Raw genomic sequence first — 27,435 nt, forward strand, 5'->3', positions numbered from 1 at the left:
TTTATTGTATGTTAATATTGTTCTTTACAGGTGGCCTACAGGTTCCAGCAAGCCTGCCCCAGCATGCTTGCACTTGGAGAACCACAAGTGCTAGCATGCCCAGCAGTGCCGTTTCTTGCGGCGGGCGAGCCGTGCAACCGCACGGGGCGCCCGCCGCGGCACTTCCTGAGCACTTTCAAATCCCCCTCCCCTCTCCTCCCGAGTGCCCAGCACGGGGGGCGGGTTTTCGCGGAATAACGCGTTTGCGTCGTGGCGTCATGACGCAATCGCGTCATTCCGCGAAACCCTGCCCCCCGAGCTGAGCACTCAGGAGGAGGGAGAAGGGGGAGCCAAGACGGGCAGCGCTGCGCAGACGAGGGAGAGGCGGCTGAAGAGCGGGAAGAACCGCTTCAAATGTAAGTCAGCCCCTCTCACTCTCTCTCTCTCTCTCCCTCCCCCCCAACACCACCTGCCGTACTGTGTAAAATGGATGCACGTGCCTGCCGCAATGTGTAAAATGGGGACACTTTCCTGCCGCAATGTGTAAAATGGGGGCACGTGCCTGCCGCAATGTGTAAAATGTGAACACTTGCCTGCCGTACTGTGTAAAATGGAGGCACGTGCCTGCCGCAATGTGTAAAATGGGGACACTTTCCTGCCGCAATGTGTAAAATGGGGACACTTTCCTGCCGCAATGTGTAAAATGGGGACACTTGCCTACCATGCTGTGTAAAATGGGGACACTTGCCTACCGTGCTGTGTAAAATGGGGACACTTGCCTGCCGCAATGTGTAAAATGGGGGCACGTGCCTGCCGCAATGTGTAAAATGGGGACACTTGCCTACCGTGCTGTGTAAAATGGGGACACTTTCCTGCCGCAATGTGTAAAATGGGGGCACGTGCCTGCCGCAATGTGTAAAATGGGGACACTTGCCTACCGTGCTGTGTAAAATGGGGACACTTGCCTACCGTGCTGTGTAAAATGGGGACACTTGCCTGCCGTGCTGTGTAAAATGGGGTCGCGTGCCTGCTGTAATGTGTAAAATGAGGACTTTTTTTTTTTAATCGTGTGGTGGCCGTGATGATGAGATCAGATGAGGCCACACCCATCTTAACAAAACCACGCCCATTTTAACAAGGTCACGCCCCCTTGCCAGGAGCGCGCATACTTTTCCTCTTTATATCTATGGGGGCGGGGGGAGGCGCATTTTTTCTTATGTGAATGGGGGGGGGGGGGGGGCGCATTTTTAAATCTCGCACTGGGAGCCAAATTGGCTAGAAACAGCCCTGATGCCAGGACATAAAGGGCCCGCTGGCACCTGTAGACCAGCTGTAAAGAAAATATTAAAATAAAACACCACACTGTCTTAAAAAAAAAAGACACCACCTGGGGGGGGGGGTGGCCATGCAAAAGAGCTTAAAGGCCGCCGCCCCCAGGTGAAAACCCTGACTAATAAAACTTTTTTATTAAGACAGTGTGGTGTTTTATTTTAATATTTTCTTTACAAGTGGACTACAGGTGCCAGCGGCTTCTGGCGTCTTCATCTGGAGGGCGGCGGCCTTTAAGCTCTTTTGCATGGCTGCCGTGACCCCAGGGCTTCCGGCGTCTTCACCTGGTGGGCGGCGGCTGTTAAGCTCTTTTGCATAGCCGCCGCCCATCCAGGACTTCCATAGCATCTTATAACTTCAGGAGCTCTTCACTGCTCCTCCTCCGTCATTGGACTGACGCCGCTGCCTAAGTCACCTGGAGGGGGTGGGGCGATGCTCCGGCCATCTTGAATTAAAAAAATGATGCTGAGGCACCATTTTTGAAACTGGTACCGCTCCGCTGCCAAACTCTGCAGAATGGCTGCCGCTAATACTATCACACCTCTGCTGCATCCCGCCACCCCGACGCCCGTACCTCTGCCGCGCCCACACAGTGATGACAGCGGATCTAGTAACGGTTCCATTTGCCAATCACTGTGGCCTCACTGACAGGGGTGTGCTTTCATGGGTTGAAAGCACGTCCCTGTATGAAAGCGGCACTTCTAATGGTGGCACGTTCCAATGTATTTTCAATGGGCTTTTACTGCCCATGGCTTGGCCCCGCCCGCAGCCGCTCCCACACCTTTCCCATTGACAACGGGTGGCACCATGATCGGTGCCTCCCAACCCCATTTACAGAGTAATAATGATTAGATTAATATACTGAAAGGAGATACTTATGACACAGAATATGTATCATAAGTATATTCTTTGTATTATTTATTTAATCATTAATGACAGGGGAGGCACTGCCTCCCCTGACTGCACGTCCCTGATAGTTTGGTAACTCCATTTTACATCAACAGAACATCAGTATGTTATGTACTTGCTGATACATCTCCTATACACTGTCCAAAATACGCTTCACATGTATTGCAATGACACGTTGTTCCTTTTGCACTGCTGTATGTAAATTTAGCTTTAAGAATATTCAAAAATTTCAAACTACTCTGTCTCAGGCCAAAAACTAATTAAAAACTAATATTAGTCCAGTGGTTACCACACTGGGTGACTCAAGACACTTACAGGGGTGCCCTGGGTTGGTGGTCCTGGACCAATTCAAATAATTTATGGTTAATGTAATAGGCAAAACCAGTTCATAAAATATGTGGACAAACAAAGCGAATCTTGTCCCTCACCACATACCTGGTCCTGAACCTAAGGATAACATATAAACACAATTAACTTAAATTAAAATTATTTTCTGAATCTCACACTAAAGGGGCGTACACACAGAGAGAGACGTGCTTAATTTCTAAGAAATCTGACTAGATGCACCCTTAAAGGTGCATACACATGGTGAGATTGTGGCTATCTCTGATTTTGACTATGCGATATGGACTATGCGATACTGACTATGTGTACTTGCGATATTGGCTAGGTGCAATTTTGGCTATGGCCGATTTTGACTATACTTTAGTATTAGATAGTCAAAATTGACTTGCCTGAACAGTCTATCTAACCTTGCGATACCGACCCGCAGGACCGCGTATCGGTATTGCAAGCTGTGTACACACATGCGATATGTGCTAACTCTCCTTGCGATTTTGACTATATAGTCAAAATCAAAGGGTAACATCGCACCGTGTGTATGTACCTTGAGAAACATTTGGCCTTGGGGTGACGTGAACAAAAATGGTGAAACTCTAGGGCGCAGTGAATCAAAAAACTTTGGCAACGACTGGTCTAAGGAACTGGAGGCTCTCACCGACCTGCTGGTTGCTAGTTGCTCTAAATAAATCTTTTTCTGTAAATTAAATTGCAGCCTTGTGCTAACTGACACAGCAACAGCACGAACAACATTAATTAACAAGTTTAACTGTTATCCCTTCATTGGATATAAGATCATTTATTTTTTTCTGGTCAGCTGTTTTGATTGCTGTATGTTATGCGTCTGCAAGAATGAGAACTAGGAACCTGAGTGTCAGACACAATTATATGAGTCCTCAATCTAGTTTACAATTTCTAAAACATACTGTACTACACAATTGACTGGGGAATGTCAATCAATTTGTCTTCTATTTTGTATGCAGGACTAGTTTGTGCACATTTATGCAATGCACATGGAAAAAAAACTACGCACATAGCATGCTTCAGGGGTATAGATAGTGTTTTAATAAGGAGTTATTTGTCCAAAAAAAGAGTGCCAAACCATAGTTAATTTGCATATGAAAGAACAAATTTGGTTCAAATTACTATTGTCAACATTAGAAGAAATTTTATTCGAGAACAGCATCTGATCACTCAGATTCTACTTAGCGACACTACAGAAAATTATACACTGTTTAGTAATTTGATTCTCTGTGCTGCTGGGTGCTTAAAGCCTGGTTATCACTGGCAATGATGCAAACTCTATTAAGATAGCTTGCAGGCATTGCTATATAGTGTGCCTACGGTTTCCAATTCAGTACATGTCGATACATTATAACGGCTATTCATTTAGTGCATAAGTGTACCAGAAACAGAAATAAAATGAAAAAAGTGTTGAAGCATCTGCTGTTGGGAGCTATGGCACACACCAGTCAAAAACAGCACTTACTTTTCTCAGATTATTTACTTTCTAATCAGCTTCCTCGGTCACATAAAGGGAAATGAGCAGCAAAAACTGAAAACAAGATTATAGAACTTTGCACATTATGTACTTGTTAAAAGAAGTTTCAGTGCTTAAAGGAGACAGACCACATCTCACTTACCCCCAAGTAGCATATCAACAGGGCGTTTTCCATGAGGACACCATATTAGGGATGGCCATCAGTGGATTAACCATTAATGGTACCATTGATTGTTAGCCTCGATGGTTTAAAATTATTTGCATGGAAACCAATGACAGTTTCACCCACCGATGGTCATCCTGCTTTTCTATTTTGTGGGCTGCAGGGCAATTAGAGCCTGGGGGAGGGGCTTCACCGTTGCCAGGGGCGGAGCTATGCTCCGTATCCTGACTCCTTGTAAAAAAACAAAAAAACTACCAGATAGACACCACATTGATGGTAAAAGCATTCACCATCGGGCATGGACCATCAATGATTTTAAATCACCAATGGACTATGGTCATCCCCAGACACCATAGTTTGAATGATACAGCCCTTTATCTGTAGTACAGCTTGTACTCTGTGGTAGAGCTGCAGGAGATGAGTTGTCCTACGCCCTGAGAAATGTCAGTCAGATTCTGACTGGAGGAGTGCCATGGCATAAGTCTGTACTAAAGTCTAGATAAAAGTGGGGTTTGAAACCCCCTAAAAGTTGCTCCATTTATATGCATTTTGTTGATAATGGCATTAGGTTGCAGGATGGAGACAGAGGACAACCGAGTAATGTTGCTACAGAATACCAGCTTTTTGTACCATAGAACATGTAGAATAGATGCCTGCTCCATGATTTATTTTCTGATAGTCAGAGGTGGATTATGAGATCAGATAAAATGGCCACCTATTACTCACAGGTATGGCTGCAATGTGGTGCTCTATTACAGCGGAGTGCCATTACCCTAGCAAAAATAGACTTAACTGTAAAGGGACTGATTCCAAGTTGGGAGCAACTGGGGATGCTTATAGATCTCACACATTTCAGCATATTGCACATTCACCACTGGCAACGGTGCCAAAAAAGACTTTAGGCTAGATGCATCATTGCTTGGGGGGGGGGGGTGATAAAATGGAAAGTGATAAACTACCAGCCAGTCTACTCCTAACTGTCATTCTTCAAACAGGGCCTGTGACATTGCAGTTAGGAGATGATTGGCTAGTGATTTTTCTCTCTCCATTTTATCACTTTCCATGCAATGATGCATCTAGCCCTTTAACTGTAGTACATGGATGAAGTTCACTAAAGCATACAGACTAATTCCTACTTTGACAGACCACACTATCTGCGAAATTGCATTTCCGTTATATGATATAACATACCCTCCAACTGTACGTTTTTAACAGGTACATAACTTTTTTTATGGTCTGTACCGATTTTTGGCTCTCCAAACTTCCATTGAAAGTATAGGAAAAGGGTTGTGGCCACGCCCCCTTTACAAGTGGCCACGCTCCCTTTCTAATTTGTACCGTTTTTTTATGTGTAAAATGTTGGAGGATATGATATGACTCTGTATCGTCTAGTATGAAAGCTATTGAAGTGTCATGGGCGTTTGGGCCAACTTTCATGCTCAATTGTGTGGCAGGAGTAGGAACAGCTATTTCATATGTTGCATGGGGGGATCCAAAGAAAGGGGTGCAGGGGCACCAGACACATGTAAATCCATACTGCGCTGCTTATTGCAGGAACGGGCTCAATTCAGGGCCCACTACCTGCATGTGTATATATTAGTACATCCTGGCAAATCTTCATTTCTTATTTACTTGAAAAGCTCCGATAAGAAATTATAATCATAAAGTCTAAGACCCAATAATAATTAATATGCCCCTAAGCGTTTTCATTAGAAAATTTTGAACATTTAGCTGCGACATTTAACTAATGGTACTGAAGCGAGAAACTGAAACATCCGGAAATAATCCACAGAGTGTTACAGACCTGTTTGTGCATATAGCATGTTATGCTGTATTCCTACAACTACTCAAGATTACATTTCTTAGTGGACAATGGAGTCACATTTTATACTGCAGGCATGAATTTAGGTTTCATGTAGTGATGTGCACCGGACATTTTTTGGGTTTTGGGTTTTGGTTTTGGATTCGGTTCCGCGGCCGTGTTTTGGATTCGGACGCGTTTTGGCAAAACCTCACCGAAATTTTTTTGTCGGATTCGGGTGTGTTTTGGATTCGGGTGTTTTTTTTCAAAAAACCCTAAAAAAACAGCTTAAATCATAGAATTTGGGGGTCATTTTGATCCCATAGTATTATTAACCTCAATAACCACAATTTCCACTCATTTCCAGTCTATTCTGAACACCTCACACCTCACAATATTATTTTTAGTCCTAAAATTTGCACCGAGGTCGCTGGATGGCTAAGCTAAGCGACACAAGTGGCTGACACAAACACCTGACCCATCTAGGAGTGGCACTGCAGTGTCAGGCAGGATGGCACTTCAAAAAAATAGTCCCCAAACAGCACATGATGCAAAGAAAAAAAGAGGCGCACCAAGGTCGCTGTGTGACTAAGATAAGCGACACAAGTGGCCGACACAAACACCTGGCCCATCTAGGAGTGGCACTGCAGTGTCAGACAGGATGGCACTTCAAAAAATTAGTCCCCAAACAGCACATGATGCAAAGAAAAAAAGAGGCGCACCAAGGTCGCTGTGTGACTAAGATAAGCGACACAAGTGGCCGACACAAACACCTGGCCCATCTAGGAGTGGCACTGCAGTGTCAGACAGGATGGCACTTCAAAAAAATAGTCCCCAAACAGCACATGATGCAAAGAAAAAAAGAGGCGCACCAAGGTCGCTGTGTGGCTAAGCTAAGCGACACAAGTGGCCGACACAAACACCTGGCCCATCTAGGAGTGGCACTACAGTGTCAGACAGGATGGCACTTAAAAAAAAAATTGTCCCCAAACAGCACATGATGCAAAGAAAAATGAAAGAAAAAAAGAGGTGCAAGATGGAATTGTCCTTGGGCTCTCCCACCCACCCTTATGTTGTATAAACAGGACATGCGCAATTTAACGAACCCATCATTTCAGCGACAGGGTCTGCCACACGACTGTGACTGAAATGACTGGTTGGTTTGGGCCCTCACTAAAAAAGAAGCAATCAATCTCTCCTTGCACAAACTGGCTCTACAGAGGCAAGATGTCCACCTCATCATCATTCTCCGATTCCTCACCCCTTTCACTGTGTACATCCCCCTCCTCACAGATTATTAATTCGTCCTCACTGGAATCCACCATCTCAGATCCCTGTGTACTTTCTGGAGGCAATTGCTGGTGAATGTCTCCACGGAGGAATTGATTATAATTCATTTTGATGAACATCATCTTCTCCACATTTTCTGGAAGTAACCTCGTACGCCGATTGCTGACAAGGTGAGCGGCTGCACTAAGCACTCTTTCGGAGTACACACTGGAGGGAGGGCAACTTAGGTAGAATAAAGCCAGTTTGTGCAAGGGCCTCCAAATTGCCTCTTTTTCCTGCCAGTATACGTACGGACTGTCTGACGTGCCTACTTGGATGCGGTCACTCATATAATCCTCCACCATTCTTTCAATGGTGACAGAATCATATGCAGTGACAGTAGACGACATGTCAGTAATCGTTGGCAGGTCCTTCTGTCCGGACCAGATGTCAGCACTCGCTCCAGACTGCCCTGCATCACCGCCAGCGGGTGGGCTCGGAATTCTAAGCCTTTTCCTCGCATCCCCAGTTGCGGGAGAATGTGAAGGAGGAGATGTTGACGGGTCACGTTCCGCTTGACTTGACAATTTTCTCACCAGCATGTCTATGAACCTCTGCAGACTTGTGTCTGCCGGAAAGAGAGATACAACGTAGGTTTTAAATCTAGGATCGAGCACGGTGGCCAAAATGTAGTGCTTTGATTTCAAGAGATTGACCACCCGTGAATCCTGGTTAAGCGTATTAAGGGCTCCATCCACAAGTCCCACATGCCTAGCGGAATCGCTCTGTTTTAGCTCCTCCTTCAATGTCTCCAGCTTCTTCTGCAAAAGCCTGATGAGGGGAATGACCTGACTCAGGCTGGCAGTGTCTGAACTGACTTCACGTGTGGCAAGTTCAAAAGGTTGCAGAACCTTGCACAACGTTGAAATCATTCTCCACTGCGCTTGAGTCAGGTGCATTCCCCCTCCTTTGCCTATATCGTGGGCAGATGTATAGGCTTGAATGGCCTTTTGCTGCTCCTCCATCCTCTGAAGCATATAAAGGGTTGAATTCCACCTCGTTACCACCTCTTGCTTCAGATGATGGCAGGGCAGGTTAAGGATTGTTTGGTGGTGCTCCAGTCTTCGGCACGTGGTGGCTGAATGCCGAAAGTGGCCCGCAATTCTTCGGGCCACCGACAGCATCTCTTGCACGCCCCTGTCGTTTTTTAAATAATTCTGCACCACCAACTTCAATGTATGTGCAAAACATGGGACGTGCTGGAATTTGCCCGTTTTTTAAATAATTCCACACCGAAGAGCTGATTTTTTTTGTATTTTGACCAGGCATGTCAATGGCCATATTCTTCCCACGGACAACAGGTGTCTCCCCGGGTGCCTGGCTTAAACAAACCACCTCACCATCAGAATCCTCCTTGTCAATTTCCTCCCCAGCGCCAGCAACACCCATATCCTCATCCTGGTGTACTTCAACAGTGACATCTTCAATTTGACTATTAGGAACTGGACTGCGGGTGCTCTTTCCAGCACTTGCAGGGGGCGTGCAAATGGTGGAAGGCGCAAGCTTTTCCCATCCAGTGTTGGGAAGGTCAGGCATCGCAACAGACACAATTGGACTCTCCTTGGGGATTTGTGATTTAGAAGAACGCACAGTTCTTTGCTGTGCTTTTGCCAGCTTAAGTCTTTTCATTTTTCTAGCGAGAGGATGAGTGCTTCCATCCTCATGTGAATCTGAACCACTAGCCATGAACATAGGCCAGGGCCTCAGCCGTTCCTTGCCACTCCGTGTCGTAAATGGCATATTGGCAAGTTTACGCTTCTCATCAGACGCTTTCAATTTTGATTTTTGGGTCATTTTTCTGAACTTTTGTTTTTTGGATTTTACATGCTCTCTACTATGACATTGGGCATCGGCCTTGGCAGACAACGTTGATGGCATTTCATCGTCTCGGCCATGACTAGTGGCAGCAGCTTCAGCACGAGGTGGAAGTGGATCTTGATCTTTCCCTATTTTAACCTCCACATTTTTGTTCTCCATTTTTTAATGTGTGGAATTATATGCCAGTATCAATAGCAATGGCCTACTACTATATACACTGCGCACAACTAAAATGCACCACAGGTATAGAATGTAGATGGATAGTATACTTGACGACACAGAGGTAGGTAAAGCAGTGGCCTTCCGTACCGTACTGCTATATATACTGGTGGTCACTGTGTCAGCAAACTGCAAAACTACAATGCACCACAGGTATAGAATGTAGATGGATAGTATACTTAATGACGACACAGAGGTAGGAACAGCAGTGGCCTTCCTTACCGTACTGCTATATATACTGGTGGTTACTGTGTCAGCAAACTGCAAAACTAAAATGCACCACAGGTATAGAATGTAGATGGATAGTATACTTAATGACGACACAGAGGTAGGTACAGCAGTGGCCTTCCGTACCGTACTGCTATATATACTGGTGGTCACTGTGTCAGCAAACTGCAAAACTAAAATGAACCACAGGTTTAGAATGTAGATGGATAGTATACTTAATGACGACACAGAGGTAGGTACAGCAGTGGCCTTCCGTACCGAACTGCTATATATACTGGTGGTCACTGTGTCAGCAAACTGCAAAACTAAAATGCACCACAGGTATAGAATGTAGATGGATAGTATACTTAATGACGACACAGAGGTAGGTACAGCAGTGGCCTTCCGTACCGTACTGCTTTATATACTGGTGGTCACTGTGTCGGCAAACTGCAAAACTAAAATGCACCACAGGTATAGAATGTAGATGGATAGTACACTAAATGACGACACAGAGGTAGGTACAGCAGTGGCCTTCCGTACCGTACTGCTATATATACTGGTGGTCACTGTGTCAGCAAACTGCGAAACTAAAATGCACCACAGGTATAGAATGTAGATGGATAGTATACTTAATGACGACACAGAGGTAGGTACAGCAGTGGCCTTCCGTACCGTACTGCTATATATACTGGTGGTCACTGTGTCAGCAAACTGCACAACTGAAATGCACCACAGGTATAGAATGTAGATGGATAGTATACTTAATGACGACACAGAGGTAGGTACAGCAGTGTCCTTCCGTACCGTACTGCTATATATACTGGTGGTCACTGTGTCAGCAAACTGCACAACTAAAATGCACCACAGGTATAGATTGTAGATGGATAGTATACTTAATGACGACACAGAGGTAGGTACAGCAGTGGCCTTCCGTACCGTTCTGCTATATATACTAGTGATGAGCGGATTCGGTTTTACTCGGTTTTACTCGGTTTTACTCGGTTCTCAAAACGGCATCTTATTGGCTCAGGGATGTCACGTGTTTTGGATAGCCAATAAGATGCCGTTTTGAGAACCGAGTAAAACCGAGTAAAACCGAGTAAAACCGAACCTCGCTCATCACTAATATATACTGGTGGTCACTGTGTCAGCAAACTGCACAACTGAAATGCACCACAGGTATAGAATGTAGATGGATAGTATACTTAATGATGACACAGAGGTAGGTACAGCAGTGGCCTTCCGTACCGTACTGCTATATATACTGGTGGTCACTGTGTCAGCAAACTGCACAACTAAAATGCACCACAGGTATAGATTGTAGATGGATAGTATACTTAATGACGACACAGAGGTAGGTACAGCAGTGGCCTTCCATACCGTACTGCTATATATACTGGTGGTCACTGTGTCAGCAAACTGCACAACTGAAATGCACCACAGGTATAGAATTAGAATGTAGATGGATAGTATACTTAATGACGACACAGAGGTAGGTACAGCAGTGGCCTTCCGTACCGTACTGCTATATATACTGGTGGTCACTGTGTCAGCAAAACTCTGCACTGTACTCCTCCTATATAATATTATACTGGTGGTCCTGACTCCCCAGTCCCCACAATAAAGCAGCACACTGAGCACAGATATGGAGTGTTCTTCAGGCAGACAACGTATACTGGTGGTCACTGTCAGCAGGGCCGAAACTAGGATTTTTGTCACCCGGGGCAAGGTAGTCATTTGACACCCCCCCCGGCAAAAAAAAAAATATATTTTACAATAAATAAATAAAAATAATAATAATAAAAATTAAAATAAATAAATACATGAATAAAAATATTATATATATATATATATCTCTTTCAGAACTTTTTTACCTGAAAAATTGCCTTTTCTAACATGAATTTCATATCCAGGAAAAAGTGTCCCCATTTTACACAGTACGACAGGCAAGTGTCCCCATTCCCCATTTTACACATTGCGGCAGACAGGTGACCCCATTTTACACATTGCGGCAGACAGGTGTCCCCATTTTACACATTGCGGCAGGAAAAAGTGTCCCCATTTTACACATTGCGGCAGACAGGTGACCCCATTTTACACATTGCGGCAGACAGGTGTCCCCATTTTACACATTGCGGCAGGAAAAAGTGTCCCCATTTTACACATTGCGGCAGGCACGTGTCCCCATTTTACACAGTACGCTGGCAAGTGTCCCCATTTTACACATTGCGGCAGGAAAAAGTGTCCCCATTTGACACATTGCGGCAGGCACGTGTCCCCATTTTACACAGTACGCTGGCAAGTGTCCCCATTTTACACATTGCGGCAGGAAAGTGTCCCCATTTTACACATTGCGGCAGGAAAAAGTGTCACCATTTTACACATTGCGGCAGGAAAAAGTGTCCCCATTTTACACATTGCGGCCGGCACAGGTCCCCATTTTACACATTGCGGCAGGAAAAAGTGTCCCCATTTTACACATTGCGGCAGGCACAGGTCCCCATTTTACACATTGCGGCAGGAAAAAGTGTCCCCATTTTACACATTGCGGCAGGCACAGGTCCCCATTTTACACAGTACGCTGGCAAGTGTCCCCATTTTACACATTGCGGCAGGCACAGGTCCCCATTTTACACAGTACGCTGGCAAGTGTCCCCATTTTACACATTGCGGCAGGCACAGGTCCCCATTTCAGACAGTACGCTGGCAAGTGTCCCCATTTTACACATTGCGGCAGGCACAGGTCCCCATTTTACACAGTACGCTGGCAAGTGTCCCCATTTTACACATTGTGGCAGGAAAAAGTGTCCCCATTTTACACATTGAGGCAGGCACAGGTCCCCATTTTACACAGTACGCTGGCAAGTGTCCCCATTTTACACATTGTGGCAGGAAAAAGTGTCCCCATTTTACACATTGAGGCAGGCACAGGTCCCCATTTTACACATTGCGGCAGGCACAGGTCCCCATTTTACACATTGCGGCAGGACGGTGGTGGAGGGAGAGAGAGAGAGAGGAAGGGAGAGGGGCTGACTTACATTTGAAGCGGTTCTCGCCGCTCTTCAGCCGCCTCTCCCTCCTCGTCCGGTCTGCGCGGCTCCCCCTTCTCCCTCCTCCGGCGGGGTTTCGTGGAATGACGCGTTTGCGCCGTGACGTCACGACGCAATCGCGTCATTCCGCGAAACCCCGCCCCCCGAGCTAAGCACTCGGGAGAAGGGGGTTTCAACGTTATAAAAGTGCCGCGGCGGATGTTAGGGGGTCTCGGCGCCCCCTCCAATCCGGCGCCCAGGTCGCCTGCCCCCCTAGCCCCCCCCTAGTTTCGGCCCTGCTGTTAGCAAAACTCTGCACTGTACTCCTGCTATATAATACAGCTGCTCCCCAGTCCCCACAATTAAGCAGTGTGAGCACAGATATATGCAGCACACTGAGCACAGATATGGAGTGTTTTTTTCAGGCAGAGAACGGATAAAACTGGTGGTCACTGATCAGCAAAACTCTGCACTGTACTCCTCCTCTATTAATATAAAGCTGCTCCCCAGTCCCCACAATGATATAAGCAAGCACAAATATTTGCATCAACTCAACAATGAATAAACGGAGAGGACACCAGCCACGTCCTCTCCCTAACATTTCCAATGCACGAGTGAAAATGGCGGCGACGCGCGGCTGCTTATATAGAATCCGAATCTCGCGAGAATCCGACAGCGGGATGATGACGTTCGGGCGCGCTCGAGTTAACCGAGCCAAACGGGAGAATCCGAGTATGGCTCGGACCCGTGTAAAAAAGGTGAAGTTCGGGGGGGTTCGGTTTCCGAGAAACCGAACCCGCTCATCACTAGTTTCATGCTGTCAGGTCCAAAGTAACCTCCTGTGCTGCTCCCTTGGTTATACATGCCTTGCTACGTACAGTAGAATGATAACATGTTCTTCCTCGGTGATCAAGTCAGAGCTACAATACTGGTGAACATGTTTGTTTTACCAATTGGTAGGATTGTGTAGATCTACAAAGCAGTATTTTGTATGTGCTATTTTTGAACCTGATAAATCACATTGACTGTATGTGGAGAATGTTTTGTTGCAGCATTTGATAATTGTGACAAGACTTTCACTAAAATCAGTAGATGTAGTGCTCTATGCAGGGCCAGCACAAACACGAGATAAAACTAGGGGTGCTGAGAAATAAATGCTTCATCAGGCCTGCTTGCCTATTATTTCTTTTGCTGTTTTAAAACATCAGTCAAAAGAACCAATGTTCGCTTAGTTAATATACCCCAAGGATACCATTTGTAAAGAAATATGACCATAAATATAAAAGAATGAAAAAGATCATATATAAATATACCAATTCTGAGAGACAGGATGTATAGTAAACTATTTACAGGGATGTATTATCCTAATATAAAATACGACTTAATATTGCAGACATTTTAATTTAGGCAGACGTGAATGAGCCAGTAATATAGATTCAATTTGTATCCACTCAACAATATGGGTAGAAAATGTGGGAATTACAAAAGTATAATTAGTATTCCAGCGTAAATCAATACCATTAAAAGAACATGCTAAATGTACTGTAAGAGTAAAAAAGTTATCTATTCTTTTGAAATGCCCATGTGATATAATGGATATGTAGGTCAGACATCAGTGGCTGGAAAAACAAAGCTCACAAAATATAAATCTAACATTAGAACCTTTAGTGCAGATGGCAAAGAAAGAATAAAAAAACAAACAAACATCCAGTTGTCATTTCCCCATAGGAGGAATAATATCTTTCAGTCAGTTTGGTAGTTACTAGAAGTTAAGTCGCCACCTAGAGGATGCACCTTGTAAAAATGAAAGCAATATTTCAGAATGATAGATTAGGTAAATGTTATCAAATGGGTTTTAATGATGTTAGATCTGATCTAGTGAACAAGACTCCATGTTGATACAAAATGGAGTATTTATTCATAACCTCAGTTAACACGCTGTCTTGTGTTTTTTCACTCACTGATCGATCATTAACCGGAGATCTCTACCTGAAATCATTCAACTCGGCTAAATTAGATATGACAATGATGAATTCAATCTGTGTTCTGAAATGAATAAAATGTTTGATTTTAGGAATACTTAGTAAAAGAGTAACGGAATATGCTGGTGCTATATAAGTCACATAATAATAATAATAATAATAATAATAATAATAATAATAATAATAATAATAAATATATTTGTGTACTTATGGAAATATTTATTGCTTTATATATACTGGTATCCTGTGTCCATACTACTAGATTTCCCCCCCCCCCCCATTTTGGCAATGATAAAAACTAGCAGTGTATTTGGTGAATTGGCAAGAGCAGTTGTGGCATCCCACTGTAAGGACTATGAAACTGTGACTGTGCTCCGTTCCACTTGTAAACTTATTAAATTGCGACTGTGGGGACTAGTGTCCTTTACCTGGTTGCTAGGCAACCCTGACCTCCAACAAGAGCCAATCTGGCGAGCACTGAGACAGAGCGGAGAGGACCACCCTGGAAGGAGAGAGCGGGAAGAGAGAGAACAATGGGGTTGGCTGGAGAGTGGTGTGTGACGTAGGACACCGGGAAAGAGTGAGCGGTGTGAAGGGAGCGGCGCGTGGTGTGTGCACCGGAGACTCTGCTGGAAGTGACCTGCCTGACCGGACAACCGGCTACTCAGACTGCAGTCGAAGTGACCAAGGGGTCCACCTTTTCCGGTGACCCCACGATTATGGAGGCGGCACTTGAGGGCGGCACCGCGGGGAACGGCCAGCCGTAAGGAGGAGAGCGCCCAGAGCCTGATGGAGTGCGCAGCTACAAGTGACACGGGCCAGACCAGCAGCTGCTGAGGGCAGACTTTGGAGACTTCCGACACCTAATACAAGCTGATCGTGTGAGCTGGTGGCTAGAGAGGCATGCGGCCCGCAGAACGAAGGGAACGGCCAGTCGCCCCACAAACCCTGCTGGGACATGTGAGTGTGGGCTACCATAACCCGGAAAGACACTGAACTGCACTAGTAAATTTTCATTCGGCCATCTTAGAGAGTGTCCTTACATACGGGATTATGGTATGGTTTGGTAACTGTACTGCCGTAGAACGTAAGTCCCTTCAGAGAGTGGTTAAAACTGCGAGCAGGGTTATTGGAGTTAGTTTGCCCTGTATTCAGGATATATATGAAAAGAGGCTCCTCACTAAGGTGAGAAGTATTTTGGGAGATCTATCTCATCCTAATGTGGGGATGTTTTCTGTGTTGCCATCTAATAGGCGTTATCGTTCTATTCTTTGTCGGACTAACCGGTTAAGGGGTAGTTTTTTCCCAACAGCAGTAAACATGTTAAACCGGACAAAACCGAGATAAATTGATAATTGAGAATGTCTTGGTTTCAGGAGTGCTCTTTCTGTTCTCATGGTCTCTGTATATGCTTGCTTTTAGTTTTGTTGATTGTTCATGTATTTTTTTTCTTGAACTATTGATGACAATAAAGTATTATTATTATTATTATTATTATAATAACTGGGACATCCTGGGATAGACTCTCATCGACTTTAGGCAGGCTGATGCCGGAGGGGTATAGCTGTGTCACTCCCTATCATTAACCAGCTAGAGACAATAGTCCCCGCCACATATATGTGTAAAGGGTGTAGAACACACTCCACAGACTCCTCACAAACATCCCCTGTGGAGTACCAACCGGGAGGGTCCGGTATTAATGCGCATTACTAATATTGCAAGACCATCTACGAGGAAGGATTTCACCAAATCTCTGATAACCTTATTTATGGGAATTGTGTTAAAGGCCTCACCTGACAAGAGTCTATAAAAAGGGGTCCCTCAATTAGAGATTAACAGAGAGGCTACGCCATCTAGTGATTGCTATTGGAATCGTTTACACTACAAAGACATATCCAATATCGAACCCCGCTCTCCCTCCCTAAGACATTTCCCTTGTTTGAGGATTGTTGGCTTTGATTCAGTCAGACAGTGTCCTGGAGGGACCCCTCAGTTAATTGGAAACTGTAACTTCTCATTTAAAAGAGCAAACCCTGTGGACAGGATACACCTCATATTTGAAGTTCGGAACTGATAATCTCATTTAGGTACCCGATAACAGAGTGATACACTGCTTACAGTTATAAGTTATTGTGTTATTTATATTGTGTGAAATTGATAGTGATAATAATAATTGCTTCACTGTATTAACAAATAATACACGTGACGTCAGTAAAGCTAGTGTTTGCCTTTGGTGATATTGCTGGCCTGCACACGAGTACCAAATTCCTCAAAGTGGAGTTTGTACTCATCTGGGAAACCGTTTACTGTCTCATACCCAGCCAGTGTTATCCAGCTGTACCATAAGAGACATAACTCTGTTGTGATTGTCAATCTAGCGAGACCGTCCCCATCACTTATAATTATACTTGACTGTTGCATTATCATTTGTGTTCATGACTCATTACCTGATTGTCATTTGAATTAAGAAATCACTTCCCACGCAGTAGTGATATTATATGCCTTTGTGTATTGATTATTGAATTGAGTACTATACGTATTGTTTATTGAGTTAAATAAACTTGAAACATTGGAAATTGTTGTCCCCCTTCAATACAAAGGGAAAGGTGCGAGGTTATCATACTTACCTCTCTGCAAAGAAAACTGAATGTCAGCAGTCAAAGTATGACCGGTAAGACCAGAAACGTCTCATAACTCTTTAGAGTGTCACATAGTTAATACTGGCTGCCATCAGCTACTCTAAAGATGTAGTGCACTATTGGTAGATAGAGAGTTAATCTATTGCTACCAGCTGTGTTAATGATATAGGGCTTTGATTCCTATCACTGCTGATTCCTTGAAAGCAGGGTCATGCATTTAAAGGTAGTTACCCGCATGATCATGCATTTAATGATAGTTACCCGCATGATAGTATGCCGCATGATCATACATCTTACCCTCAGTACCCTGAGACCGTGCACACACGTGAACTCAAGTCATGCATGCACAATCGGCCGGGACCTCCATGGTAATGGTAAGTAACATAGCTACTTTGATAGTAGTATTACTGATCAGGGACAGCTGCTTTTCGGAGCAGCTTTCCCTGTACCGCAGCATTATGACATTGCTCTGGAAATTAAGTGTCCAGCACCATAACTTGCTGCGAGTTCGATACTCAATCATGGGAACATACCACATAGAGGGAGAAGCACAATTTTACGTGTGGTAACAGGGCTGTTGCTAGAGGCTCCACATTTAGCTGAGAGAGAGAGAGAGAGGAGGGAATACAGTCATACCTCTCAACTGTCCCAGCTCCTGCGGGACAGTCCCACTATTCAGATACTGTCCCGCTTTTCCACCCATGGGCAGCAGTGTACTGCGGGCAGGTGGGCAGTTGGGGGAGGCTTTGATCACCTGCTGCTCTGCTCTGCAAAGCAGCCAGTGATCACTGAATAGATTCTGCGCGCAGTATGGGAGGTGAGCAGGGGGCTGCCCAGCTGCACGGAAAGCGCTGGGCACACCCCCAAAATGCAAAAAAACCCGGTCCCGTACATCAAGGGCAATCCCCATCCTACGCGAGGGTCTCGATTCTCCGTTCACAAAAGTTGGGAGGTATGGGAACACTTGTTTGTGTGCCCCAGTCTCTCTGTCTGAGAGCGTGTGTTTATGTGTGACCTTGTCTGTCTGTATAGGGGGGTACTCACGGAGCGATATTCTAAGCAATCTGACTAGATTGCTTAGAATATAAGCCTGATCGCTCCGTGTGTACCCCCTACAGCGATAGCGATACGCAGCCCCGCGCATCGCTATCGCTGCTGCTAGATTGGCCTGCCGTGCAGGCCAATCTAGCGGGTCGCTCACTTCACCCGCTGGGTGAAGTGAGCGCCCCCCCCCCCCGTCTCCCCCCGCACGCTCAGCACAGATCGCGCTGTGCTGAGCGGCGGGAGAGATGTGTGCTGAGCGGTTCGCTCAGCACACATCTCTCCTGCATCGGCCCATCTATATGGGTCTTAAGTATGTATGTATGTATGTATGTATGACAGTGGCGTGCGGTGAGGTCAGTGGCTGGTGAGGCACTGCAGTCAAAATATCCTTTGAGTACCAACGATGACTCCTACAACTGTCGACCTGTTACTGCCGCTGCCCCTACCAACACTTCAACTGAAATAATCTGTAATCTATGTGATCATAGTAGTGGTATGTACTGGCTGGGGGTAGTAGTAAGGACAAACATCATATCAGTGGGATGTACTTGGCATCCCAATGTACGGATGCCGGCCATCAGGAGACCAGCGCCGGAATCCTGACACCTGTCAGAATGCCAGCGCCGGAATCCTGACACCTGTCTGAATGCCAGCGCCGGAATCCTGACCGTAAGTATGCCAAGGAGGGTTAGGCCGTTGGGGGGAAGGGGAGGGAAGGTTAGGGTTAGGCTGCAGGAGGGGAGTGTTAGGCTTAAGCTGCAGGAGGGGAGGGTTAGGGTGCAGGAGGGGAGGGATAGGGTTAGGCTGAGAGGAGGGGAGGGTTAGGCTGTGGGAAGGGAGGGTTAGGGTTAGGCTGCAGGAGGGGAGGGTTAGGGTTAGGCTGCAGGAGGGGAGGGTTAAGCTGCAGGAGGGGAGGATTAGGGTTTGGCTGAGGGGAGGGTTAGGCTGTGGGAAGGGAGGGTTAGGCTGTAGGAGGGGAGGGTTAGGGTTAGGCTGAGGGGAGGGTTAGGCTGTGGGAAGGGATGGTTAGGGTTAGGCTGTAGGAGGGGAGGGTTAGGATTAGGCTGAGGGAGGTTAGGGTCAGGCTGTGGGAGGTTAGGGTCAGGCTGCAGAAAGGGAGGGTTAGTCTGTGGGGGTGTTTGGGTTAGGGTTAGGCCTTTGGGGGAGTTGGGGTTAGGTTGTGTGTGGGGGGTGGTTGGGTTAGGATTAGGGTTACACTACATTACCTTCTGGCTGCTGCTATCTGGAGTCCACCTTCAGCCTGAAGTCCTGGTACTTTAGCTCACTCTCTCGGGGCTGGCTGTGAGCTGCTTAGGTGAGCCCACGATGCACAACACATCCTTTCTCACATGCAGCCCAAACGCCAGCAGAGTCCCTCCAGGCCATGGCAGTTATAACATATGCAGCCTCCGCAGCCAGCGAACTGTAAGTGTCCTCACCCATTCCGGTCTTCTTTAATGCTGCTCAGGGCTCCGCCTCTGCAAACCCTGCAGCGGCAGCTTGCTAACTAAGTACTGTATGGCAGAACCCGCGCTGAAGCCAACCGAGAAGGTCAGACGCCAGGACACAGCCAGCCAGACCTGCTATGAGTAACGAGCAGGCGCCACTGTTCACTGAAGCTCTGCTCTCCTGGCATATGATGTGATTGTGCCCATCGCGGCTGTAAACTCCAGCTGGGGGTGTCTATTATCGGCCGTCGCTTGTATAAGCTCGGGGAGTGTGTGTGTGTGTGCGTGGGGGTGTCTAATCATGCTCGCGTCAGCCAGCCATGGGAGTGCTTTGTTGACAGGTAGCCAGACTTGCCCTTCCCACTCCCCAATCACATCAGCCATAGTGACAGGGGCGTGCTTTCATACGGGCTGAAAGCAAGCCTCTGTCACAGAGGCACTGCTATTAGGTGCCGCATATAGGCCTTTATTCAATGGGCTTTTACTGTCCGATGTTTGGCCCCGCCCCCATTTCCGACCCTTCTTTATTGACAGCCGCATTGAAATCTTTTTTCTTTCATGCTAAAAATTATTTAAATAATATAAAGGCAAAAGCAGATACTTATGACACAGATTCTGTCTTTGTATTATTTTAATCATAAATGACAGGGGAGGCACTGGCTCCCCTGACTGCACGTCCCTGATGTGTGACCTTGTCTGTATGTATCTGTTTGTCTCTATATGTATCCCTGAATGTATGCATATCTCTGAATGTAACCCTTCCTGTGTATGTGTGTCTCTATAAGTAACCCCCTACATAAATATGTGTCACTTTATATCTGACCGTGTATATTTGTGTGCTCTATATGTGACCATCTCTGTCTAACTGTGTTGCCTGCTGAGTATCCCCTCATCTCCTTCCCTGCCACAGCTGCAAGATCACACCGTCGGGCTGGGACAGTTCCTGCTCAGAGGCTGTCTCTGGTGCAACTGTAAACACAACATGCTGGCGGTTAGAGCCAGCCCTAACCAATTTGATGCCCTAGGCAAGATTTTGGCTGGTGCCCTCTAGCACTGCTGCTAGTTCTGCCTCTGACCCAGCACCCCTCAACCCAGTACAGCATCCATCACCAGGCAGCACAGATCACAGCAGCAGCCAGCAACACCCATCACCCCTACCCCATAGCAATCATCATTTTGGTGCCTTACGCCAGCAAGAGCATTGGTGCCACCACCCACCATATTTGGGATAAGACCAGTACGTGACAAAGGTCCAAAAAGGGGCATGTTCTTGTGGGGAAAAGGGCATGGCCACACAATAGTACCCACCATTTAAATTACGCCACACACTAGTGCAACGTTATTCACGTTATGCCTCACCATATCACTCCTTGTTGACATTACACCACACCGTATTGATCCTTGTTGACATTACACATCACCGTATCACTCCTTGTTGACATTACACCACACCGTATCGCTCCTTGTTGACATTACACCACTCAGTAGTGCCCTTTATATACGTTACGCCACACAGTAACAGTGCCCCTTATACACATAATGCCACACATTAATGCCCCTTACCCATATGCCCCACATTAGTAATACCCTAATTTACATAATTCCACATAGTAATCCCTTACATTAGTAATGCTAGTTGCTTTTTTTAATTAAACTGACTTTAGCTTGCTGGCAGTCAGTGTGCACTGTGTCCACCCCTGCAGCCCTGTGAATCCTTTGTTGTGTTTTCCGTGGTGGGGGTTGGAGTCTGGGCAGTGCTGTGGCTACATGGACACCGTGTCTCTGCAAAGGACCATGGGAGGAGGAGCTGATGCTGCTGGTCACACGCAGCTCACCTCCTACTCCCCACTGCACTTACTCCTGGCTCGTCAACCTCGCTGCTGCCCGCTCCCAGCTGAGCTACCCGATCGGCAGGGCCGACCCCAGGCCTACTAGCACCTTGAGCGAGAAAATTTCGAAGCGACCCCCCAAGCGCGCACTCCTGGAAAAGTGGGTGTGGCCTCGCAACTTCATATTATCAAACTATAAATATATTTTCACACCCCCTCTACACACACAATTAGCAGCCTTACACATAACAGCCACAGTAGTGTTCCTTACACATAATGTCTCCAGTACAGTGTCAGATACACATAATGACCCCAGTAGGGCAGTGCCAGAAAGACATGATATGCCCGACAGCAGTGCCAGATACACATGATATGCCCCGCAGCAGTGCCAGATACACATGATATGCCCCCCAGCAATGCCAGATACACATGATATGCCCCGCAGCAGTGCCAGATACACATGATATGCCCCCAGCAGTGTCAGATACACATAATGTCTCCCGTATAGTGTCAGATACACATAATAACCCCAGTAGTGCAGTGCCAGATAGACATGATATGCCTCCCACCAGTGCCAGATAGACATGATATGCCCCCCAGCAGTGCCAGATAGACAAGATATGCCCCCCCAGCAGTGCCAGATGGACATGATATGCCCCCCAGCAGTGCCAGATACACATGATATGCTCCACAGCAGTGCCAAATACACATGATATGCCCCTCAGCAGTACCAAATACACATGTCCCCACAGTGCCAGACACATCTGTCCCCACATTGCCAGACACATATATGCCCCACAGTGCCAGATGCATATATCTGCTCATCTTGGCTTCTCTGCTGTGCCTAGGCACACCATGGTTTAATAGCATAAATCTTCATCTATTGTTCTCAACTGCAATACAATACGGAGAGAACAATACAGCAGGAGATGAAGTCATTATAGCATGGGATTAAGTCTGACTGCCCTGGCTCAGTTAATCCTATTAAAGGACAAGATAAAGATGGCTCCATCTGTACATATACTGTATGCCCCCAGTGCCAGATATATATACAGTATGTCCAACAGTGCCAGATACATATATGCCCCCAGTGGCAGATACACATCTCCCATAGTGTCAGTTATATATATGCCCCAGTGTCAGTTATATACATGCCCCACAGTGCCAGTTACATATATGTCCAACAGTGCCAGTTATATATATGCCTCACAGTGCCAGTTACATATATGCCCCACAGTGCCAAATACATATATGCCCCCAGTGCCACATATGCCCCCAGTGCCAGATACACATATCCCCACAGTGCCAGATGCACATGTCCCCACAGTGCCAGATATGCCCTCAATGCCAGATACACATGTCCCCACACAGTGCCAGATATGGCCCCATTGCCAGATACACATTTCCCCACACAGTGCCTGATATGCCCCCAATGCAGTGCCAGATATGCCCCGAATGCCAGATACACATGTCCCCACAGTGCCAGATATGCCCCAGTGCCAGATACACATGTCCCCACAGTGCCAGATATGCCACCAGTGCCAGATACACATGTCCCCACAGTGCCAGATATGCCCCCAGTGCCAGATACAAGTCCCCACAGTGCCAGATATGCCACCAATGCCAAATACACATCCCACACAGTGCCAGATATGCCCCCAATGCCAAATACACATGTCCCCACACAGTGCCAGATATGCCCCCAATGCAGTGCCAGATATGCCCCAATGCCAGATACACGTGCCCCACAGTGCCAGACAGGGCTGACTGCAGGCCTACTAGCACCCAGAGCGAGAAATTTTGAAGCACCACACCCCTCAATGCGTGCACTGAAAGCACTCCTGGAAAAGTGGGTGTGGCCTCACAACTTTATATTATATCAAACTATAAATATATATATATATATATATTCACACACCCCTTTACACACATACACACAAAATAAGCTGCCTTACACATAATGCCCACAGTAGTACTCCTTACACATAATGTCCCCGGTATAGTGCCAGATACACATAACGTTCCAGTATAGTGCCAGACACACATAATGCCCCCAGTATAGTGCCAGATACACATAATGCCCCCAATAATGGCAGATACACATAATGCCACCAATAGTGCCAGATACACATAATGCCCCAATAGTGCCAAATACACATATACCCCCAGTAGTGCCAGATACACATACGGCCTCAAGTGTGCCAGATACACATATGCCCCATGTATAGAGCCAGATAACATAATGCCCCCAATAGTGCCAGATACACATAATGCCCCTAATAGTGCCAGATACACATAATGCCCCCAGCAGTTCCAAATACACATACTGCCCCAATAGTGCCAGATACACATATAACTCCAGTAGTGCAGATACACATATGCCCCCAATAGTGCCAGATACACATATTCCTCCAGTAGTGCTGCTCAACACACCCGCAGCTGGGCTCTGCTGCTGCTGCTGTGTCTGAGGTGAGGAAAGCGCAGTGCACAACCTGTCCTGCCCCTCAGTCCAGTCTCCCATCTCTGGCCATCTCAAATATGTCTTAGCGTGAGGAATTCATAAAATTATCTAGTGGGTATGGAAAGCTCAGATTGGACTTCTGAAAACAAGGGAAAGTTCTTACCCTGGGTAAGGTCATTTAAATATCTCATATCACCCACCCTCCGATGAGTGAGTCAACTTCTGGACATTCCTAGGGAGGAAGTCGGGATTACAAAATACATCTAATTGGGGAAGAACGAGGAGCAAACAAATATTTCCGATAAGAGTAATCCCAGACTGTTAGCAAGTGGGACACTATTGAGTGAGAGGAGATGAGTCTAGGGCGGCTTGATTTAGGGAGCCACACGAGGGATGAGACAGTGGACAGCCCCAAGCCGCTTGCCTCAATAAGTGACTAAACGTTTTTAGCCCCAGAATAGCACATTTTATATGTATGATCTAACGTTTTCATTTTGTATTTCATATATTCGTATATTTTTGTCAACATCATTTTAAATATGAGGAAGCATAATATGGCTAATATGATGTTTGGTAAATAATATGGGGCCACTTAAAAATAGCCAGTGTGTATCCCTTTGGCCAAGTTTTATATGAAGCTGAATAAAATGTCCATAGACAAAATGGTGCTGGTTATACAAAGGGAGGGTCTATTTAGAAATGGCCACTGTCTCTACTATAATAAAGTTGTTCACTGTTTAGTTCTATGGACAGTGTTCACATATGATTATATGAGATGGTCACCACCAAAATGGCATCTGCCATATGAAATGATGGGCTGCAAAAAAATGGCTCCTGTGCTCCCACGCTCCCGCTTTCTTTCTTTTTTAACTAAAGTAGGTAAATATATGATATATAGTACTTTGCAACCACAAACATACAGTAGGCTGAATAGGGGAATATGAATATCCAACGGCTATTACCGCTGACTGCCAAAGGTGAATATTGCGGATTAGCACAGGACTCAGTGTTGCCCTGAATATAGCAGGTTTTGGATATTCCAACGTATGCGTAGTAACCCATTTTTATTATAGCACCCAGTAATATCACTGGTTTTAAGGGTTTCGAGCATATTATAGACCAAAATGGCAGTGCAGATTCACCACTGGAAATGCCACAGATGGCACTTGAAAGTAACATCCCTTGTATACACAGGGACAGGGGTGTATCTTCCTATTAGCCAGGATGGCACTTGCCAGGGGTGCCAGCCAAGGGGGGGAGGGGGGGGTTGTGGGGTTGCCGCCTGGCAGTGCCACCCACGCCAGGGGGTAGAATGATATAGTAGTTCTCACCTAGAACATCCCTTAGCAGTGCTCATCCACTGCCAGACTCTCAAAAGCGTATTGCACTCTGACACTCTCTGTGATTACAGTCACAATGATGGTCACCTCCTCTTCCTCATCCGATCCCCTTCTCATTGGTCTTACACGGTCTGTCACCAAACACCAGCCACAACAATCAGGACCAGTCAGCAGTGCAGCATGAGCATATCTGTACATTTGCTGCGGTACCGTAGCTACACTGCATATCCTGGCAGTCTGGATCACAGGTTACAAAGAGCTCCTTATGTAGAGGTATCTAGACCAGCGACTGCCTGTCCAGTTGTGTTGAGACTACAAGTCCCAGCACACCTTGTCAACTGGATTTGCTGCGACATGTAGTGCCATCACACCTAGAGAGGGGTTTTTAACTGTATGTATATGTGCATATATCCCCTTGGTGTCCCTGTCTGCACCCTCCTTGTAATTCCCCCTCAGTGTCCCTGCCTGCACCATCCCTGTAACTGCCTACACAGTGACCCTGCCCACACACTCCTGTAATTCCCTCTCAGTGTCCCTGCCCACACCCTTCCCATAGTTCCCACTGAGTATACCTGCCCACACCGTCCCCGTAATTCCCTCTGTGTCCCTACCCACACCCTAACCGTAATTCCCCCTCAGTCTCCCTACCTGCACCCTCCCCATAATTCCATCTCAGTGTCCCTACCCGTACCCTCCTCGTAATTCCTCCTTAGTGTCCCTGCCTGCACCCTCCCTGTAATTCTCCCTCAGGGTTCTTGACCTCAGCTTCCCTGTGACTCCCCCTTCAGTGTCCCTGCCCGCACACTCCTGTAATTGCCCCTCAGTGTCCTTGACCTCAGCCTCCCTGTAGCCCCTCCCTCTCATTTTACCTACCCAATCCCTACCTGTAAATCCCTCTTAGTGTCCCTGACCTCAGCCTTCCTGTGACCCTCCCTCAGTGTCCCTGCCCACACCCTCCTGTAATTCAACCTCAGTGTCCCTGGCCGTACCCTCCCCGTAATTCCCCCTCAGTGTCCCTGCCCGCACACTCCTGTAATTTCCCCTCAGCGTCCTTGCCCACACCCTCCCTGTAATTGCCCCTCAGTGTCTCTGACCTCAGCCTCCCTGTAAGCCCTCCACCTCATTGTCGATAACCACACCCTCCCTGTAATTCTCCCTCAGTGTCCCTGACCTCAACCTATCTGTAACCCCCCCACCCCCACTCTGGGTGTGGAAGGTGGGGGGCACCAGTTACTTACTTTGCCAGGGGCGCTCAGACCCCTAGATATACCCCTGAACAGGGGTACAGGCATACCTGATGCCATCCTACTGATGAAGTCCGAGAGTGAGTGACGAAACACATTGAGGGATCTTGCTGCTACATATTCTCTCCAACTGATATTCTTTCCTGTGATATACTAGCTATTTATTTTATCTTTACTGTATGGCATACTGATTAAACCATTTTATAATATACTACACTATGGGAGTTTTCATGTTTTTTTTTTTTCCTTTGTTGGTATATGGAAATCATATGTTAATCTGAATACGATGAAAGATAAGAATTGTGACTCAGCCCCCCTCTGTGAGAAGTGGAGCACTATTATCAAGAAGGTATTTGAGGAATAACAACATAGCAGAGTCATTGCAGCAGAAGTCACTTCTGCTGCAATGACTCTGCTATGTTGTTATGCTGGTGGCTTGTATTGCTGACACGCTTGACAAAGGTCCGGATGGACCGAAACGTCGCTGTGATTCTGTCTGCATGCATATAATGAAGCCTTGCATTTGTATCTTTGTGAGTATGATATAATACATTTCCTTCAAGCACATTTATGGACTGGAGAGTGCCTACTTATAAGACTCTATATACATCAGAAATCACCCATATAGGGGATCATCTGTGTAGAAGCACCCCAAAGATGAACTTTTGATGAGAGTGCAGGACTTCCCCATTGGATATATATATAGATAGATAGATAGATAGATAGATAGATAGATAGATAGATAAGGTAGATAGATATATAGTATATATATATATATATATATATATATATAGAATGTAGTTTACTGATATATACACACAC

At 46.2% G+C, this 27,435-nt stretch overlaps 1 protein-coding gene across 3 annotated transcripts in view; it reads right to left on the reverse strand.

Annotated features, from left to right (window-relative positions):
• The window catches only part of INPP4B (inositol polyphosphate-4-phosphatase type II B), a 1,055,719-nt gene that overhangs the window by 898,791 nt on the left and 129,493 nt on the right, over window positions 1-27,435 (reverse strand). The window lies entirely within an intron of this gene.

The sequence above is a fragment of the Pseudophryne corroboree genome, chromosome 1, assembly GCF_028390025.1.
Source record: "Pseudophryne corroboree isolate aPseCor3 chromosome 1, aPseCor3.hap2, whole genome shotgun sequence".
Taxonomy (NCBI): Eukaryota; Metazoa; Chordata; class Amphibia; order Anura; family Myobatrachidae; genus Pseudophryne; species Pseudophryne corroboree.